Source organism: Octopus bimaculoides, chromosome 8 (assembly GCF_046866305.1).
Source record: "Octopus bimaculoides isolate indiv1 chromosome 8, ASM4686630v1, whole genome shotgun sequence".
Taxonomy (NCBI): Eukaryota; Metazoa; Mollusca; class Cephalopoda; order Octopoda; family Octopodidae; genus Octopus; species Octopus bimaculoides.
Window position 1 is genome coordinate 4,446,186 of NC_142935.1, and position 23,052 is coordinate 4,469,237.

Here is a 23,052-nt window from a genome sequence, read left to right on the forward strand (position 1 = left end):
TTATTAGATTGACTCTAAAAAAACAACAAGCTAAGTTGATCCTCATGGAACTGAACTCAGAACTTACAAAACAAGAACAGTTATTGCAAGGCATGTTTTACTAATATTTCAATGACTGGCAATCCACTCTCTACTTATTGACAAGGGAACCACTAAACTGATGGAGAGTTTTACAGGAGGAAGCATCAAAAACTATATCAGAATTTAAGGATGCCATCAACCCACAAAATAGCAGTCAGGTTAGTATCATCACACTTTATGTAATGAAGAAAACAAATCTAATTAATTAATAATATTTATGTGATGAGGAAAAGAAAATAATTTATTGAATGTTTTAAATTAATTTTAAACTAATTAGTTCTTGATAAGTATGGATGACAACTACTGCAGAGTCAACCATGATTTTCCTTCTCTGTGTAAATGGCAGGCCTTGTAAAAATTGCACTGCATCCTAATAATGAGACAAAAAATAGTCAGTATGGATGGTCGTGGTGAAATAGGAGAAGGTTGACATGTAGAATTCTGAGTCTAGGAATTTACAATTCTCCAGTTACTACCTAATAAAGATGGCTAATCATCATATCTAAGACAAGATATGTGTCTTTGTAATTCCTCGAAGCATCTGAATATTACTGCTAAACAATTATTGAAGATGGTAAGTCGATAGACATATTTCCTAATTATTGGTATGCCACATCTTACAGTAGAAAGTGAGTTCTTCATCACCACTATCTTCTTCAATCCTTTATGTTAACATCTTATACCTTTGTTGACTGTAGCTTTTTTTTTTTTTGGCTTTTTTTTTTTTTAATTTGGGTCTTCAGTGTTCAGTATAGTTCTGAATGTCTATTTGACAATGACTATTTGGTATAAGTTTGTATGTACAGAGAATAATACAGAAAACGAGATCTCTGAGGAAGATTATGATAAACAAGTGGCAGATGATCAGTGTAAAATGTTCCTGCTGTTTAAATATTTGTTAAAATGAAAACACTTGTGATATTCAATAGTTTTAAGTGTTTTCTTTTTGTTTACTTTTTTACTGCTATAGGCTGTGGAAAATTAAACTACTGAAATTTTAATCTCTTTCAGTTACTTGTAAAATACCTCTGCAGAAATTAATTTGGAAAGAAAGCCATCATAACACAGTAAAGAATTCATCTAAATTTATTATCTTTGGGTTATGGCTGAAATCTATGAGATTGATTGGAGAATAGCTGAGGTCAAACTAATCAACCTTTTATAGTTTGGAATTAAGTTTCACTATTCATAGAATCAATGATGTTTTGATTAAATGTAAATTGCCCCAAGGGACACAACAAACCTATTATCTTAAAAGATGTAGTATGAGTAAGTTCTTTGACAACTAGAACACTTTTATGCTGAAGATTACAACAGACTAGAGTTAATTCTGTTATGTTCACATTATATATATAATTTTATAATCTGTCTCCCATGACTAAAAAAGACATAATCTTCTGTCATTAGGTAATCATGTCACTCAATTTAGCTTGACTTTAGACACTTATTTCTCGAATTAATTTTAAAAAACAGACTCATGACTCAGTATTGATCATGCTAATATTTATCAGCTTCAGTGATTTACCAATAACTTTTTTTCTTTTCCTTTTTCTTTTTCTTTTAATGGCAACAAACACCCAATGATATCAGCTAAAGATTGCACTTTTAAGTGCTTGCTAGAAATAGAGGCCAACTCTTTTCAAGCCACATTCTACAGTTTTCAAAAAACAATGTATATGCAACCAGGACACATCATGTTTTAAACAAAGCCTGGACAATCACAGCTTGAATGTTTTTTTATCACACATCTGCTCAACTAAGCCTGACCTGAAGCTAAAAAACAATAACAACAAAAAGCCAAATATTGTTCAGAAACAGAAAGGATGATAAATAAATTCTGCAAGAATGGAAAATAAACAGTTTACTTACACTCATTCAATGTTTTAAATCTGGATTTTGTCCCTGTTAACGGAGGTGGTTGGATCTACCTCAATTTCATAGCAACTGCTCGCACACCATTTTGCCCAGTTTTGGGTGTCCTCCTTTTTCAAACCAAACCTCCTAATCTCCTCCTCCACCTCGCCCCTCTACCTTTACCTCAGTCTACCTTGCTTTCATGCTCCATTTACCTCAAATGCAATCACCCTCCTCTGAACATGCTCTTCATCCCTCCTCAATACATGCCCATACCACCTCACTCCATTCACCCGTCCACTGATTTACTAAAACTATTACAAATATTTTTTTCTTTCTAATTCTAAAAGTTACTCCAAGACATAAGCCTTTGGCTGAAAGCTTTGGAATTGCCCAAACATCAGACTCCCTCTCTCACCATTGCTATTAAGACCACTGAATGACTCACAGGAAAAACCCTTCAAATGAGGGCATGTAGTAGAGAGGGAGGGGCTTTATACCAAGTGTTGAGGGACAGAAACAGTTGCTTTGCTGTAGAAGAGATACATGGCTAGTACAGATGGAAGAATAGTGGTGATGATGTTTCAGGGTATATCCGTAAAATACTAAAAGAGGAATATAAGAGAGAAGTGCACCAAAAGATCAGAAAGGGTGAATGGATAAATAAGTTTGCAAGAGTGAGCAAGAAGAATGGCTGATGGAGAGAAATGATGAGAAAAGTGAATGCTAGGAATGGTAAACATGGATGGACGAGTGGTATTGGTGAATATTAGTGTTGGTGGAAAGAAAATGGAGAAAATAAGAGCGGATCAGGGAGGTAATGGATGATGTGAAGTGAGACAATATGTGGATGGGTGGACGGAGGCACAGTGCCAGGAACAAGGTTTGAGAGACATAAATAAAGCTGCAACAGCCACAGGTAAAAATCTTTGGTTATAGATCTTGGTGCTCAATAGTAGCAACAATATTTTCTGCATAACTATGAGCTATCCCTACTCAACAAATCAACAATAATCAGAATCAAACATACTCAAAATGATGTGAAAATATACCAAAACTGAAACTTAGGTGATACTTCTGAGAACTTGGCATATATTTCTTCAATGTTTCAGCCTGCAGCAACATTAAACATGTAAATACTGAATATTTCAAATTTTGTGGTATGTCTGCTCTTTGGTAATTTCTACAAGAGTGTTAATAGCTAACAATGCTCTGTAGATACTTGTCCATGTAAATCGACAGCTGCTTCTGGTTCTTTCTATGTTTTAGGAAATTTTTCTGGTTTCTCAAAATGATGGGAAGTGAAGTGTTGAAGTGACCAATATACCTTTCTCAGACCATGATTGAAAATCTTGTAAAAAGCTTTTCTCTGCACAGATGTATTATTTGAATTATCTCATTGATGAGTGGCCAGTGTAAGTTGCGTACATGCAAATGAAATTTTACCTAACACAAACTAGCATTACAAACAGGCGAGAGAAACTACAGCTTCTTGTCCAATAACAGAAATGTAATTGCTGTTTGCAAATATATTACTGCAAAATATACATGGTTGAATATAACTCAACAATCTTGCCATTGTACTGTTGGGAATTTCATCAGCAGTGTTGTAGCCAGCTGAATAAAAGCTCAAAAACTATCAACTGCACTTAACATTCTCATATGTCAGTTATGCAAAGTGACAATTAGTTTTGCTTTTCTTTTTTCTTTTCAAACACAGAAAAAAGATAATAATACGTGGGTCTAATAGATGGAAACTATCATCCGGATTGTGACAAACCAATAAAGAAAAGTTATTTTCTAAATTGATGGATGGACTTCAAAGAATGCCACCATTTCTTTATTTCAATAGCAAAACACATCTATTCAATATCTAAAAGTTATTTCAGTGATATTTTGAACAGTTTTGTTTCGTTTTGCCTTATAACATTTTATCAAAATATTTCAACTTATATTTTACTTCCCAATTTCAATATTTCATTTTGCTTATCTTTTGTTTTCCTTTTTGAAAAACCTTCTGTCGAGTGCTTCTTGGATTCAAAGAATCATTTTATGTAGAGTATGATTGGTTATAGACAAACATCACAGAAGAATTTTATTTTACAAAAGCTGGAGGAATTGAACTAAAAACAAATCCTATAATAGTTGTTCTTTAAATTTCTTGAGTGAAATTTCAATTTTTACCTTTCTTTGTAATAAATTAATCTGAAGATGAAGTGTGAATTCCTTTGGAGAATAAATAATTCAGTTGTTCTAATATTTATCTGGAATCACTTGATTCAAGAGTAAAAACTTCAATAATCAGATATAATGTTTGCTTTGGTTTGCTCTGCTGCATTCTTCAGGTTTGCCACAATTACAAAAAAATTCTATTACACCAAATTCAATGCTGGTTTCTATCGTCAAAAACTAAAAAAGATCATATTAAAAAAATTTCACGTCTTTAAATCAATTGAGCTTTTTCTTTTCTGTTTTCTTTCTGCACAGAACCAGCATGTTTCATAGTTTTACAATTTACATTCATCTTTAAATTGGTGCAGTGTCATTTGTAGCACCAAAATTGTCTTTTTAAGACTTTATGACATGAAGAAACAAGTGGAATCACAACATCTTAGATTTGACCTTAATTCTTTTCATGTTAATAAGCTGCTTCTTTTCTCATTACATAACATAAAATCTTTGAGGACCACCTCAAACGTGTGATAATCGTTGAGTGTGAGCTGTTTGATAGGAATCACTGATTCAACATATTTAAACACAATTTAATTTGTAGATCAAAATCAGTCCCTATCACTTGTAGATTTTCCTGTATTTGGAAGAGAGGTGAACATGGCTGCATTCATCAAATTCTACCATTTAACACAGTTGTTTTCAAGCAGGGTCCATATAAGATTTCTGGGGGTCCACACTAACAAAATAGCAAATTGGGGATCTGCAGTAGTATTTTAAGGGTCCATAAAAAGTTTTGATTTAAATGTATTTATTGCAAGAAACATCTAGGTTTCTTTCTCAAACATTTTACATAAGCTCAACCTATGTGAATGTGTGAGTAACAAAATAGGAATTTGGAAAGAAATATCTATAAAAGTAGTTTTCAAATATCGAATGGCTATGGAGGTCCACCAGATTGAAATGGATAGAAAAATGGCTGAGAACCACTGATTGAACCTAATGGTGTATATTATGAGCAAATAAACAGAAAATATAGAAATTTCATATCAAATAACTCTTGTGAATTCTGTGTGAAACAAATAAATACTTAATAAAGCTTTAATCATTTCTACCTGAAACTGAGAACAATCAATTGGTTGCTTCATATGTGATTGTCTTGATGTCACTGCAAATACTTTCACATCCTCTCCATTGAGTAAAACAAACCATCTCACTAATGTCCTTACACTGAAGAAGCAACAAAATGGTAAGCACTGATTCCCTCTTCCTCCAATCTAATTACCAACCAACCAAGAAGGAATTCTTCTAACTACATTGAATATAACCTTTCTAGGAAATTGGATTCTCTCTAAGGCAAACCATATGTATTAAAGTGCCTTTAAAGAAACTAATAAGTGTGTTAAGGATCCCATAATCCAGAGTGATGGTACCTAAAAAAGCAACTTGTCTAAATTGAAAATTATACAAGGTGAAAATGGGCCTTAGTCCTATAAGACAATCTCTCTAGTTGTGTTGGTATGGAATGAAAATACCAATCCATTCTGGTTGGGGGCTGAATAAGTTAATAAAGAAAGTTCTATGAGGTTGCCTGCTAGAAGCAATTGCCAAACATTTCTCAAATAATAACCTGCCATCTCTAGAAAAGTAGACATACTCTTAAAAAGACAGTGGGGGGAGGGGGTCATAGCTGGAAAGTCTTTCATCATAGGTTTTGCTCCATCAGGGATGACCATAGAGCTAAACAACAATAACAACTATTGGATGATTGTTGATAACCTATTAACTGTGCAACATGGCACATTAACTGTTTTGAAAACTGAAAATTGTAATATTAGAACTCAGCATATTCACACAAACTATAGGCAACATAACAGCATCTAAGTTCTGTCTATGGCTACCCATGGTTCTATGACATGAATTTTCAGTTTTATTTCTAACTTAAAACTTTCAATCAAAAATCTTATATTCATTTATGTTTCAAATACCAGAATAATAATGACAAAATTATTTTGATAAATTCTTCATTATTTTCAAAATTAATTGAAACAAGATAGTGTATTCCAACAAAAGAATGGTAACAAAAAGTTAAGAGAAGTTTCCCTGAGACAAATTATTACAGCTAGTGCTGTTTTATGTTTGTATATTCATTATAAATATTATTGTTATTTCAAGTGTGTATATTAATGTAATATGTGTTCTGTTAATGTAGTTTATGATAGTACTTTGCTGTACCTTCTGATTAATTTAGTAAAGAGCTTAATAACCATATAGCAGATACTGTCAACATATCAGTAACAATCTCTGATGAACTTCCAACTTAACTTGTATTTATTGCTTTAATTATTTTAGTAACCTTGCTGAAAATGACTTTAAGACATTCCTCTTTTTAATCCGCTTGGCACACCAGTGATAAATTGCTACTTCACTAATGTTCCATATTTAATACTTTTCTATGTGTTTCTATCTTCGATAGTAAGTATTATCCGGCACTGTTTCAGTGTCATCTCACTGTCATCTTGATTCCAGTAAACACACAGTGTAATGACTAATTTGCCTCATTCAGACCTTTCATCATAACAGAGTGCTACATTAACCCTAACCCTTGCTCTTCCCTTCTTCCCTCTGCTTAGATACATTACAACTTACTTCTCATCCAGCATATTCATATCACTCGTTCTTACTTTATTTCCTCTGGTTCTGTCAACACACAAATGCAACTCTCTGCAATTCTAATCCTGTTTTCTCCATATTACATCTCCTTAGCTTCTTATAAGAAGCTTACATACCATTGCTCATTCATTTTGATTCAATTCTTGCTATACTAAGTTCCTGTTCTTTTTCTCATCATCCTTTTTTCCATCAGTTCCTATACCTATCTCTCTATATTTATCTACCTATCAATATCTCTATTTATTTATTTATCTATTTCACCAACAATATCTCTGATGTGTTCTGATTTTTATAATAAATTTCCCCACTTAATATAATAATGTGTAGTCTTGTTCTCTTTTCATTTAAATTAATGGTTGTCACTTGTTGCTCTTTAAATTCTTGGACAGGCAATGTAAACCCCCTTCCTTCAACACTGTTCTTTCAGAAACATAATTCTTTTATTCTACATTAAATCTAAAGCAATATTTTGGCAGTGTGGTAATCACTATTCAAATTTTCAGCTGGCATTTTATTCAAATTTTAAATGTTCTTAACAATCACAAACAAATATGGCATGGAACATATTATTTGTTTTAATGTTATTTTAGAATTTTTCCTGTTTTACCAATATTCCGATAATAAAACAAGTCTGTTGCCTAAGTATGTTACTAAATCAAACATTTGTATGATGCATTTAAGAATAATTTTAAATGAAAATACTTAGAGTAAGAAGATGTAATTATATTTATCTTATCCTCATGCTCATTATTCTGTTGAGATCGGAATACTAATTCTTCTTTCAAGTTTATTTAGTAAAAAAAATAAAAAATAAAAAATAAAAACACAGAACAGTAAAAGGTTTTAGCAAGTAACCAAGCTATCTGAAATTGTTGTGCACAATTTCTATCAGTCTTCCTTTGATTATTCTCTCATTTTCTACTTGCAACAAATCCATTAGATTTTTCAATATGGTGTTCTTCACTGCATATTCTTTATCATGGCAATTTTTTTTTTATTCATTCATTTTAGTTTATTCCTAAAGTTATATTTGTAGAAAACTCCAACCATACATTATTATAAATGCCAGGATTCAGCTATTTCCCACGATGTATATTTTAACTTCAGCATTTGTAACCCTTTTGTAATTTTTTTCTTAAAATAAGAAAGAATTATTTTCTCATCACATAAATTTAAAACAGGATAGTAATTTAAAACAATTATATTGCTTGGGATTGTACTTTATTACACTCCATTCATTACATTATGTAGAAAGAGAGTCAAGAAACTGTTTTAAGAGCTCATGTATCACTTCTCTGCTCTTTTTCAGAAAACTATATTAATTTGGTGAGATATAAGAACATATCAAGTAAGAGAATATCTATTATTCATAACTCTAGTTGTTTACCACTAAGTTGCACATCCATCCAGTAGGGGTAGGTTTACTCTTGAATTAAATGTGGCATCACCAGATCCTGTCCACAACTATTACTGTTTCCATTTGTAGTTGCTGTTGTATACCCCTATTTTTAAATGTTTACTTTGTTTTTATTGGACAGGTCAGAAATAAAGGGCTGTTTATTGATTTATAGCCTTCACATTCTGTCCAAGATTAGGGACATCCATTGAATAGTTGTAAGTTAATGATTGCAGAAAAAAAGATATATCAGAATATCTTGTGAGTAGATTTGGTAGACGGAAGCTGAAAGAAGCTTGTTGTATATATATATATATATATATATATATATATATATATATATATATATATATATATATATATATATATATATATATATATATATATATTTATATATACACACATTACAGATATATATATATATATATATATATATATATATATATTTATATATACACACATTACAGATATATATATATATATATATATATATATATATATATATATATATTTATATATACACACATTACAGATATATATATATATATATATATATATATACATGTATGTATGTATTTCTGCATCTGTGCTTGTCCCCTACCATCGCTCGACAACCGACGTTGGTGTGTTTACGTCCCCCATAACTTATTGATTTGGCAAAAGAGACTGATTGAAAAAGTACAAGGCTTACAAATAAGTGCTGGGGTTGATTAGGTCGACTAAAAGTGGTGCTTCTTGAGAGATGGGTTACTTCCTGGAAAGATCCGAAGATGAGCTACTTCCCGGAAAGTTCCGAAGATGGTACTTCCTGGAAAGTTCCAAGGACTCCCTGGGAAGTTCTGAGGATGGGACTTAGGGGGAAATTCCGAGTACTTCCTGGAAAGGTCCGACGATAGTACTTCATGGAAAATTCCGGAGATGAGTTATTTCCTGGAAAATTTCGAGTATTCCTGGAAAGTTCCGAGGACGAGCTAATGCTGGAAAATTCTGAGGACTTCCTGGAAAGTTCTGGAGATGGTTTACGTCCTGGAAAGATCCGAAGATAGTACTTCCTGGAAATTTCCGAGGATGAGCTACTTCCCGGGAAGTTCTTCATGGAAAGTTCCGAGGTCTTCATGGGAAATTCTGAGGATGTGACTTCCTGGAAGTTCCGAGGACAGGACTTCCTGGAAAGTTGCGGGTGTTGCTGGAAGGTTCCGGGGTGAGCTACTTCCTGGAAAGTTCCTAGGGTGGTACTTCCTGGAAAGTTCCGGGTATTTACTGGAAAGTACTGAGGGTAGGACTTTCATGGAAAGTTCCGAGGTTGAGCTACTTACTGGAAAGTTCCGATGATTTCCTAGGAATTTCCGAGGTTGGGACTTCCTGGGAAATTCGGAGGACATCCTGGAATGTTCTGAGGTTGAACTAATGCCTGGAAAGTTCCGAGGATGGTACTTTCTGGAAAGTTTCGGAGATTAGCTACTTCCTGGATACTTCCGAGAAGGCAGCGAATTACTTCATGGAAAGTTCTGAGGAGGGGAGGAGTCACATCCTGTATAGTTCCGATGAGGGCTGCGAATTACTTCCTGGAGAATTCTGAGGAGGAGGCATGAATTACTTCCTAGAAAGTTCCGAGATGGGGAAGAATTACTTTCTGGAAAGTTCCGAGGAGTGGTAATATATTCCTGGAAAGTTCTAAGGAATTACTTCTTGGAAAGTTCCGAGGTGGAGGAGGAATTACTTCCTGGAAAGTTCCAAGGAGTCCACAAAGTGATAATGTTGATGACAATTATGATGACAATGATACTGATGATGATGACAACGACAATGATGGGAGCTGGAGTGAGGATGGTGGTGGTGCTGCTGCCACTGCTGGTGGTGGTGGCTGTGGTGATGATTTTGGTGATGATGATGATATTACTTGGCTCTTCAAATTCCTGGTTAGCTGTCTTATGAATAGAAATGTTCAAAATGGTTTATTTGTCTAGAAATCTTCTGTGACCCTCAGCATTTTTGTGTGACATAAAGGTGTGCAAATACCTAATTAAACAAGCTTTGCATGTCAAAGGATGACATTTGATAAACAAAGGAATTTGACTGAGTTTGCAATCACACAAGACAAGTCATATGACCTGATTGACCAAAAATCGATCCTGTCTCTGGAATCAGTAAGGATTTCATGAGCATTTATAAACACTTTTAATTCAAACTAGTAACACCGAAACTAAAGTTGGCCAAATATGTTTATTGGCCCATATAAGAGTATGGGTCTATTGACCATTTTTTCTCTCTACAACCTGAATGTGACAGTAAAGAAGTTTTTTCTGTTGTGCACAACAGCATGAAGTAATTTTGAATGAACTGCCCAGTGATTAGTGATCAATATTGCTCTTAGAATATCGACTATTGTGACACTATCTGTATTTATTTTACCCAGTTACCATATGGCTATAAAAGAGCCTTAACATGGTTGATTAAATTGCTTAAACTAACAGCCAAATCTCCCTCATATCACATCATGCTAACTCAAGAAGATTTGAAAAGAAAAGAATGGGTGGCACATTGTACTCCTACATACATTATACCTGAAAAGAGTCAGGGTGTTCGTGGCTGGAACTTCTTTGAATACAAGTCTGCTTGATCAGAGCCAATCAGGGTTAAACAACAACAAAGGCAGCTAAGGATTTTTCCTTTCCTAGATGAAGAGAGAAGTTTCCAGGAAAGGAAAATATAAAAGTATATTAGAAGTATGGTTTGCTAAGATAGTATTATGATATGAAAGGTTCAGAGAAACAGGGATTTCTCTGGCAGCACCATATTGACCAAGAAGATTGAAATTAAAGAGAACCAAGCAGTTTTCAAAGGTAATTCCACAACAGATTCTGTATGTTAAGAATATAACATACTTCCGATGACAAAGAAAACCAATAGAAAAAGGTAAAATAATAGGAATGGTCGATATGAAAAGAATGAAATCATAAAACGAGGCTGGGAAGCAATGATAGTAATAAGAGAAGATTGAAAGAGAAACTGAATTATAAAGTTTTCAATAGAATAAGGGTTTATAATGGAAGTATTAAAGGATGAGAATAACGGGAGAGAGATGGAAGCGGAAATATGGATACTGAGTAAGGTATTGTGTAATTGTAAAAATTGGTTAACAGTATTATGTTGCTATGTAAGTCTTATTTCCATATTTCTCTCAGCAAATCAAAGAAAAAAAGAATCTCATACTTTTCTAAATAATTCTCTGAAATTATTAAGGGAAACAGCTGGACATTAAAAGCATTCACTGAAGTATATAGCAGATAAGATGTCTAGATTAGAAAGACATCAGAAGATATATGCTGAAGACTGAATTGTTGTCACACAAATGTGGTAGATATTGTGGTATATGTAGAGCAAGAAACACTTAAAAATGATTGTGGTAATTATGTTAGATTTTTGAAGTATTAATGAAAAACAGGATTAAACATTACTCAATCAGTTAATCAGTGCAGTATGAATAAAGAAAAGCATTCTTCCAAAATTAAAGTTTTGAGATTTACAATATATATATATGGAGAGAAAGGTTATGTGCTTTGGTCCAGCAGATCTGACTTTCTAACCACCAGAAAACTACTTGGAAGCATCCCCAATCAAGCCATTATCGCCTCATTGATTACATAATTGTGAGAGCTTCCATGAGCAAAGATGTCCAAGTAACACATTCTTTCTCTATAGGGTTGCAGAGTCTTCTCACGCACAGCATATTTCCAAAGGTCTCGGTCAGAAGTCATCGCCTCGGTGAGGCCCAATGTTCGAAGGTCGTGCCTCACCACCTCATCCCAGGTCTTCCTGGGCCTACCTCTTCCATTATTTATTAATGTTCAAGGTTGGTGTGGATTGGCAGAATTGCTAGAGCATCGGAGAAACACTTTGCAGATTTTGACTTGGTTTTTTTATGATCTGATTTCAAATCCCATCCGAGTAAATATTTCCCTTTGTCCTTTTGGAGCCAATAAAACAAAGTTCTGGGACATATAGAACTGAGATGCTGCCAACCTGTGAAAAGTGGCTTTCACCTACATTAGAAACCATTATTTATGTGTTGGTATTAGAATTAATTCTAAAGCAGCAGACTCGAAGAATCATCACCACACCAGACAAAATGCTTTATGGCATTTCTTCTGACCTTACTTTCTGAGTTCAAAATGCCGCTAGCATCAATTTTGCCTTTCACCCTTTCAGAGTCAATAAAATACCAGTTATGCATTGGGGTCAATTTACTTGACTTACCTCCTTCCCTGAAATTGCTGGCCTTGTGGCAAAATTTGAAACTGATATGAGGCTATGTGTGTGTCTGAGATAGCAAGAAAGCTAACTGATGCTTCAGATTGTTTAGTTTCGGTGAGTTATGGTTCCTGTTTAGAATCAGACAAAAGGAGAAACTTCTTAACACTTACATGGTTGAAGCAATGGAGAGTCATAACTTGAGAAATGCACAATTTAAATAAATTCAACAACTGGCTAAATACAGAATTTGTACTAACTCAACAAGTGGTCAATAAATTGTGAATATTGTGTAATTAGCCTGTATGTTCTCTGTCAACTTAGACAAGAGTATCAGCAAAGAGAATTCAACCAAATCTGATATACATCAGCCGTGTCAAAACAATTTACAATCATGACAACAGATGAGGAAGCATTAGGCATTCATATAAATTAAAAACCATATAAATTGTCCCTCTAATTATTCTTCTAATATATTGATTTTTACTTTAGACATGTCCAGGGTGAAGTGTAATCAATTAAATAGATCTGGACTATTGCTGCTACTTATTTTATTAATACCATTTGGACGACAAATGGACTGACTCACAGAGATTTAGAATGAAGAACAAAGATTAATTACCTTAGGGAAGTACAAGTAGAAGTTGAGGAAAAGAAGAGGAGATGGAGACATACAGTGTGGAGGACAAGTGAAAGTTCCTATGAGATAACCTCATGATAACCAGGCAGCAAATCTGTGGCTGGCACAAAGTTTTAGCCAGACTGAGAGTAACATGGTAGTCAGAGCAGTAAAGTAGACAGGGCCATGAGGGTGAAGAAACACACTTGGAAAGACTGCAAACATGACGATGGCAGAGAATTATATCAGGTAAATAGCAAAGAAGCTAAGCAACAGGTTTACCTTGCAAGGAAAGAAGAGGAAGAAGTTTGCCAATGTTCTACAGTGTGAGGGGTTCTAGATTGCAAGACAATATATTTGAGAGAACTGAGATGTTGTAGGTGAGAACAGTATAAAAATGGTACACATGCAACAACTCACAAGTGTGAAAAGAAAATGCACAGAGGTTGCTATTTCTCTTGTCAACAAGTTTACTTCACACCTTTGAAGATGTGGAATAAGAGACCAGTTTTTTGGAAGGAACGGTTAGATAACTGAAAGAGCATCTAGATGTGAAACAATACATCAATGATATATTCATCTAACCCATACTGGCATGGACAAAACATAAGTGAGATAAACAAACAAATAAATGGACACACTTTAATAGAAAAAAAATACATAATACAAATACAAAAAGCTAAAAACAACTATAGAAATATATAAAAAAATCAATAAATCATTAAAATTGTAAACATTAAGAACCTGAAACCAAAGCACCATAAAAAAAAAAGATTAAAACAAGTAATTAGAAAATACACAACAAAATCAAATCTCAGCAGACTTGCAAAACATTTGACTAAAAGATGTTAAACTAGAATTAACCATCGAGGGACATATGAATATATGGGAATGTAAGAGTGAGTTAAAGGTAGAAAAAATATAGCTGGTAATTTTGAATCTACAGGTGTAAATAGTTAAAAAAGAAAAAATCAATAGAAAAACTTTTATGGACCAATGAAAGAAAAAAACTTGTAAATAAAATATCATTAAGAATAACAAAAAACACAAACTGATCAATCACAGACATCGTGGAAAGAAGCACCAATATCGATATCACATGGAGAAATCTTTAACTCATTGCATCAGCTACAGTAGGCACCAAGGAATGAGGATGACTCTTCAAAGCTTTGCATATAAGAACATCGAAAATCTAACACAAAACAAGGAAAACAAACTTGAGATAAAAACATGAAGTAAAATATAACATCTCAATCTTTAATGATATCAACAGCTAAAACAAAAACTAGAAAATAAAAAGGAGATATATACCACCAAAACATAACAAGAAAGAAGAGCCCCGAATCAAAGAATGCCTAAGACAAAAGATCCTTGCTACATCGCAAAGAATTTGTCGTTATGAAAAGCGATAACATTTCTTTGAACTAAAACATTTTGTTGATTATACAAAGAACAAAGTAAAAAAGAAAAAAATCAATGCAACACCATTAAGAAGAAAAGTAACAGATTTTTGTGGGGGAAGATGTATAAACAGCAGATGGATTGCCAAAGGTGAAAATGTTAAAAGCAACAAGAATAAGAGCAAAAAATTCCAGGGAAGAAATTCTAATGAAGAATTAACACAGCTACTACAAAATACAAATAACTGGAAAACACTCAGAATTGATAAAGTGTCAAATTTCTGGCTACAAATTTAACATAAGCCCACAAAAATGCAAAGCTATTCAATGATTTCCTCTCGGGGCTTGAAACAATATCTTAATGTTTCAGTGAGAAAACCACTGTCTTAATCCACAAAATAAACATCAATGCCACAAAACTACAACCTCTAACCTGCTACCTATTGTATACAATGCCTTAACAGAAATGTTATCACAAAAGATAAATGTTCACCTCAGAGGAACAACATACCATCAGAAGAGAAGGATAGTGTTAAGGCTCTTATGGATGATCAACAAAACCATAATTGAAAATATGAGAAGAAAGGAGAATGCCATGGGTTAATCGTAATTACCATGAAGCTTCTGGAAGCAGAGTTCCACAATTGTGTATTCTTGAAACATTAGCTATGAATACAGTAGCACTAATGTAAAGTTTCTAAAACAGAAGTTAAAGAAATTATGAAGAAAAACCAAGAAACTAAATGACCAGGTTTTCAAGAACAATGTGCTACATCAAAGAAAGATTCTGTTTGTCTCTAATATGGTACGAGTCTTTCTGGAATAATAAATCATTGTAAAATTTCTAAAAATGGTTACAATATGAGTAAAAATGAAAAGAATTAAATTAAATTATGTGAATAGAAAATGACAATCTAGTAAAGTTACAGTCTAACAAATTCTCTGCAAGAGTGACCAAACCAGAGATGAGTAAATAAAGAAAGTAAATGCTAAGGCCTGAGATGCCCAAGATTTGAAAGTGAGACAGAAGGGTTTTTGATAATTGCACAGCACTATAATCTCTCAAGTGGAACAGGAGCAAAACTTATAAACTGCCATATATGTAGAGGCTGAGAAGAAAGAATCATCCATATTTGATTCTAATTATCATTTAGTTTCCACCAAAATAATTTATAAAATGCCATGACATGATTTTTACTGTTCAAGAGTATTGTCAAAAGATGAACCAATGAGGTGGGAGAGGGGGTCTCAATATAGTTAGACAACCTGTAAGAAAAAAAAACCAAAACAAATCTCCTGTATACCATAACCTTCAGTCTTAAAAATGTAAGGGCATATTGGATAATCTGATTCTGGATGCAAACTGCTAGAAAAATAAGCAGGATTGTCATGGCTTGACTACCTTTCACCATAAGGTTGCTCAGTTAGAGTTAATAAGAACTCTGCAAAAGGATAGTATGAACAAATGCTATAAAAAGTCTCAGACTAATTTCTTAGACATTATTGTCAAAGTTCAGCAAGAAGGAACAAGGGGGGAAAAATACAAGTCTTCCAAACAACTTATTAAGTTGAAGACAAAACAATATATCTCCGAAAGAAATATACCTGGAAATGGAGACATGTGAGGATTGAAAAACAGAACTAATCTCAATAATAACAACAGCAACAATAATAACAACAATAATAATAATAATAATAATGATAATAATAATAATAATAATAATAATAATAACAACAATAATAATAAATATCTTGAGAACGATTTTCAAGCATTGCATACAAAAATAAAAGTAAAACATCAGGACTTAGGAACATAGACAATGTACAGAAATAATAGTATTAGATAGCGTACATATATTATATAGAGTACACTTAATACAATAGAAAAACAAAACCAAACACAGCATGTACCCAAGGCACAAGGAGCTGCATTCACTTTCACTGTAAAAGCACACAATCATATGACTATGAGAATAGTAGTAATGATAATACTATTATTAATCATGATAGTAGTTATTTCTTTATTTGCTTGAAGGGAAAAAGAACAACAAAAACAAAACAATACATAGGAGAACATAGAGAGCTGAGGTGTGGTAAGCACGTAACTATTAATAACAAACGTTACTATATATATATAGAGAGAGAGATGCAGATAAACACAATTAGGCTTGACTCATATATATATACACATACATATATATGTATGTATGTGTATATATATATATATATATATATATATATATATATATATATATATATATATATATATATATATATATATATATATATATATATATATATATATATATATATACAGATATATATATATATGTATATGTATGTATGTATATGTATATATACATATATATGTATGTAAATCTATATATATATATTCAGAAATATAAACATATATATACATATACACACACACAAATACATTTATATATGGCATTTTCTCTCATTCGCATGACATGTGATCTTCGTGTACCTTCCACTTGATAGTTCACTTCTTTTGGAGGATTTTTCATGGTAGAATTAATTATTTATTGTATAATGTAAACCAAAGGATAAAAGATCAAATCCTACCAAAACAGAGGTTCTCAAAGGGAAAGGAAATCTGAGCCTTCAAGAAGATTGGGGCATATTCCACAGTTTGGGCATCCACACTGTCATATAAACAGTGACTATCATTTCAAATCTAGCATGCAAACATGTCTGGCCATATACTTTCTTATACTTTTTTTTGTTTATGCCCATGTAGTTTCATCTCTCTCTCACTTATACAAACACACATACACATTCACACATACATTCACTCACATCATTAAAATACAGTTGAAGTAGGTACGTAAATTGAGGCAGCAAGCCAGTTCAGTATAGTCCAAAGAGCTCCAAGATAGGTGAACAGAATGTAAATTAGTAACAAGGATGTCCAGGTATCAATACATTACAGCCATTTCAAGTGGCTCCATTTAATCGATCAATGAAAATATCACATCAATTGGAAAGAAACTGCTCTCTTCGAAAGTAGATGACCATATAGATTTCAACACAAAGGAGAAGCCATCTTTAAAATGGTTTATTCATTACAAAACACCTGTAATGTTGATGGTACTTGAGTTCCTAGTAAACAGGATCAAATAAACCTCTCACACTCTCTCATCATGTTCATATACATATATATATATATGAGTGTTTGTGTATGTGTACATATATATATATATATATATATATATATATATATATATATATATATATATATAGGGTGCATTAAATAAATTGTCATGTAAATTATGTAAAAATGAAAATAACACTGTCATCTCATTTTAACAGATATATTTACCAAACTTACACAAAAACAACTTGAAATATTAAAAAGTAAATTAATTCAATAAAATTGCCATTAGCTTCAACCATGGCCTCCAGACGATTTTGGAATCAATGCAACTCTTTTGAATGGTCTCCTTGTTTAAGTTGAATGCTGCCGTAATCCTTGCCTTCAGTTCACCTTTTGTATTACTAGGAGTTTTCTTGGTCTCTCGCTCAACTGCACCCCACACATAATAATCAAGGGGGTTACAGTCTGAGGAGTTAGGTGGCCAGATGATAGGGGTGATGTGGTTGCAGAAATTGTCTGACAGCCATGACTGGGTTCTACTTGTGTGGCATAGTGCAGAGTCCTGTTGCCAGACATAGGGTCTTCTAGCAGCCACTCTCTTGACCCAGGGCAGCACTACCTCTTCCAGGCATTTGATGTAGACCCCTGTGTTGAGTCTGAAACCATATGAGAAGATGAATGGAAGCATAACATCGCCATCACTCGTGATCACTTCAAAAACCAAGATGTTGACCGGACATTTGATTTTTATCACTCTCAGTACATGTTTTGGGGATATGACAATCCAATGGTTGTTCTGTGCGTTCACCAACTCACTTGGCAGAAATTTTTCTCATCTGAGAAAAATCAAATCATATTCGGATTGAGAGATTGCTTTAGTTTGTTCAAAAGCTTTGTAGGGCGGTCTTTCCTCTTGTCCTTGATGGCTTCGGATAAAAACTGGCCCTTTCTCATCTTGTATGAGGAATACTGAATGCCTTCATGCACTACCTGCCTCGTAAGATACTCAGACACTCCCATGTCACAAGTGATGAACTTGTTTGACTTGGAGGGATTGTTGTCAATCATGGCCTGGATCTTACCAACAAATTCAAGAGTTCTTTTCTTATCAGAACAATCAAAGTGAATTTTCCAAGCTGACGTACCTTCATAATCACCATTAGACTCTTTCCAAATCCTCTGCACTGACCTCAGAATGATACCCCAAAACTCTGAAATGTCCGTATTGGAGCTGCTGGCACAAATGCCAAACAATGCAGCATGTCGTTTCCAAATTTTTGGCAGAATGAATTGCATCATGGTGCTGTCTTTCTCACAGGTGGTGCCCAACTGACCCTACTATACTGTGTAGTCAACAAAATTAAAAACAATGTGCATGAACGAAATAAACATTTTAAATGGCAACAATCTATCCATCATACCCTGTGTGTGTGTGTATATATATATATATATATATATATATATATATATATATATATATATATATAACTATATGTACATACATATATATTGTATACACACACATATAGGAAGAGGGAGGGGGTAGAGGAAGAGACAAAGCTCTCCATGCTGAAAGGGAATATTTAAATATTAAATCTTCGAAGAATTATATTGAATGACTGAGTATTTCTTTGGAAGTAAAGAGTGTAAATGCAACATTTTTTTTTTTTCCTGATGCATTAGATGTGAAATATAGTGATTAATAAACGTTGCTTTGGGAGAGATTAGAGAATAATTGAAATATCTTGCTACTGGCAAAATACAGACTGTTACCATAATTTTTCTATTATATCATAACCATCTAATTAGCTTTATTTGATTCCATTTAGGTTACAAGATGGTTTTCTACAATAGGCATTTATAAATGAGGACAAAATCTTGATGCAATAGATCTACCAATTTTTCTTATTTTATTTTTTTTTTTATTGTGTAACTTTCCTTGCTCAAAGGATTGTTGCTTCAAGAATATTTAACCAATGGCTGTTTAGAGAAATTTCTGCTTTTAGCTATATTAAATACATTTCATCATGCAGACTGACATTAGCATATACATTTACTGATTATTCACAAATGTATGCATACATTTTGCCATGTACATTTATCTCTCTCTCTCTATGTATACACACACACACACACACACACACACACACACACACACACACACACTCATATATATATATATATATATATATATATATATATATATATATATATAAACATACACAGGCACATCCACACTCATACTCACAACAGATATATACATATAGAATACATAAGTACATATGTGTGTGTGTATATATATATATATATATATATATATATATATACATATATCGTCAATCCCCAAAAGAACAGTAAAGTATATAGATAGACTTGGTAGAGAGGCCATAGGCTGACAGGTTAAGAGCCTGAAGAAATGCTGTAAAGCTAAACACTTTATGGACATGAAATCCAGTGACCCACATAGACCAGCCACATGTATCTTTATCTCTCTCTCTCTCTCTGTATATATACATACATATATATATATATATATATATATATATATATATATATATATATGTGCATTGTGCATGTGTGTGTATATATACACATACATACACACCATGAGCAATGGAATCCAAAAGAAAAAAGACAATGGGACGGTCATGTTTTAAATATATTCCACAAAAGTTTAATACTTAAAAGGGAAGGAAAATAACCTTAATATTTTGGACGCTAGTCCTGAATCAGAAGTAAAAATATACAAGAAAAGGAAAAGATTGTGAAAGACGAAAAGTGGTTCAAGAGAGAAAGAAATATCAGGCAGAGTAACAAGTAAGCAACGTTTTGAAACATGAAATTCATCACAATGTATTCCAACAATGCAGAAATTTCATCAAAGTAAGTATCATCACAACCAATACAAGTTTGTTTATTCCGGTAAAACAAATATCTTCAACATTGGTTTGATTTTTAAAAATCTTTCAACATCGGTTTGATTTTTAAACTTCTTCTCTCACAGGAAACCATCAAGGTGCTTGAAAAAGTGATAGTCGGTAGGAGAAAGGCCTGGGGAATAAGCTGGGTAGGGAAGAACATAATTTCAGATGATTGTAACAACGGTGGAAAAAAAAAATCAATGCTAATTTGTAGATGCACTTGGGCAGGTCTATGTCTGCATTATCAGACACTTGCAAAAAAATGTTTAAAAAATTCGAAACTCTGCAAAAATCTGGTACAAATTATTCATGGCAAGCTCACAAGGAATGAAGCCAGAATGCTCTGATGGATGTGTAATGTCAGTGTGCATACTAGACAGAGTGTAAGTACCTTGAGAGAAAAGTTGGACCTAAGAAGCATTATATGTGGTGTGCAACAGAGACAACTGCGCTGGTATGGTCATTTGGCAAGAATGGATGAGGATAGCTGTGTGAAAAAGTGCCACACCTTAGCGGTTGAGGGAACCTGTGGAAGAGGTAGACCCAGGAAAACCTGGTATAAGGTGGTGAAGCACGACCTTCAAACATTAGGCCTCACCGAGGCAATGACTAGTGACTGAGACCTTTGGAAATATGCTGTGCATGAGAAGACCCAGCAAGCCAAGTGAGACCATAACCCATGGCCTCTGCGAGGGGTGTAGCCAGCCAACTTATGCGCACCTTTCCTTCTTTGGAAACTAAACTCTGCTTGCGAAGACCTGTTGAGGCAAGTGAAATCGAAATTGAAACAAATTCGATGACTGGCACCCATACAAGTGGAGTGCTAAGAGCACCATCCTAGCAGGATCACTGCCAGAGCAGCTGTCTGGCTTCCATACTGGTGGCACATAAAAAGCACCATTTGAGCATGGCTGTTGTCAGTACTGCCTGACTGGCCCTCGTGCCGGTGGCACATAAAAGCACCCACTACACTCTCAGAGTGGTTGGCATTAGAAAGGGCATCCAGCTGTAGAAACTTTGCCAGATTAGATTGGAGCCTGGTGCAGCCATCTGGTTTGCTAGTCCTCAGTCAAATCGTCCAACCCATGCCAGCATGGAAAGCGGACGCATGATGATGATGATGATGACATATATGTGAATGTGAGTGTATGTGTGTGTGTAGTTTTATTTATTTTTTCAGTTGTCTGTTACCAGAGGAGAAAAATAATATGTGTTCATGTAACATAATCTTGAACATTTATATGTGGTAGATGTATATATAGGCCATATTTTCAGACTTCTAGGGTTAAAGTAATCACAAAGGAGGAAGCCATTAAATACATTGTGAAATTGTGCATAAAAGCCGAAGATTCATTTCTTCAGTTTTTACTTCTAATGAAATGCTAACCTGATACTTGATAGTCAATTACCTTGTCTTACATCTATATAATTATTTTAATTGGAATTCAGATGTTAATTTAATTAAACTCCTTGTTAGATACTTTTGCTTCTCTATCTCATCATCCATTACACTAATTATATTATCATGCTTCCCTCATTATCACTTCTTTACTAATCAGCTTCTGATGTGACTCTACTCTTGGCTCTACCATCCACACTACTTCCCACATTAATCCAATACCATCACACAATATTTAACAACTTATTATCTACTTGGTCATATTTTATAAATTATTGCGATTTTAAAAATAATCCCAAACACCACTTTGGAATATTGAGGTTAGACCTTTCATATCTTGACAACTCCTTACTATCAATTAGTGATTCTATTTCTTCTTATTCGGAGGTAAATATTTCTCAAGAGAGTTGCAAGGCAGAAGGTCTTCAGAGAAGAACCCTGCTCAAGCTTCAAGTGCTTCAGCCTTTCATATGTTGACAACTCTTTACGAACAACTAGTAATTCAATTTCTACTTGGTAATGTTCAATAACTTATTGTATTTCCAACAATATAAGATAATTTCACCAAAGTTCTACAATTCCAGATATCACCCTGGAATATTCTGTTCAGACATTTCACATCTTATCAGCATCATACTAGTTTGATTTCTACTTTACATGTTAGCAGTTCAAATACTTACACTGTCTTTGGATTACTGGTTTAATACATATACCAGGAAGGTTACCATTCCAGCCAAATTGCTTTTTTTCTCTCACTGATTTCCCCCAAATACAAATAAAACAGCTTTTGATGATTTGCAGTATTTGCACAGAAAACCCCAGTCAAGTCACGTTCATTCATCACATACATCAGACTGATTAAAGTTCCATTATTTCCTCTATTATGGACATTTTGCTTCTATTTATTCAATGGATGCCTCTAGAAGCAGTGAAATTTGCACCAAAAGCAGAACAGTGTCAGAAGAAATGTTTTCCAATGAAATAGATGAATATGCTTCTGCTTTTCTTCCCTCTCTTTTCACTTTTCCCTTGTAAATATGTTTTCCTTTTTTTGTCTCTCATTTTTACTGCAATCGAAGAGCAAGATAGTGTGTTTTCCTACCTTAATTGGATGTTGATCATATCAGTTTTAGTTGGGTCATTCCCTCAATTGAAACTTGGTAATGTTAAA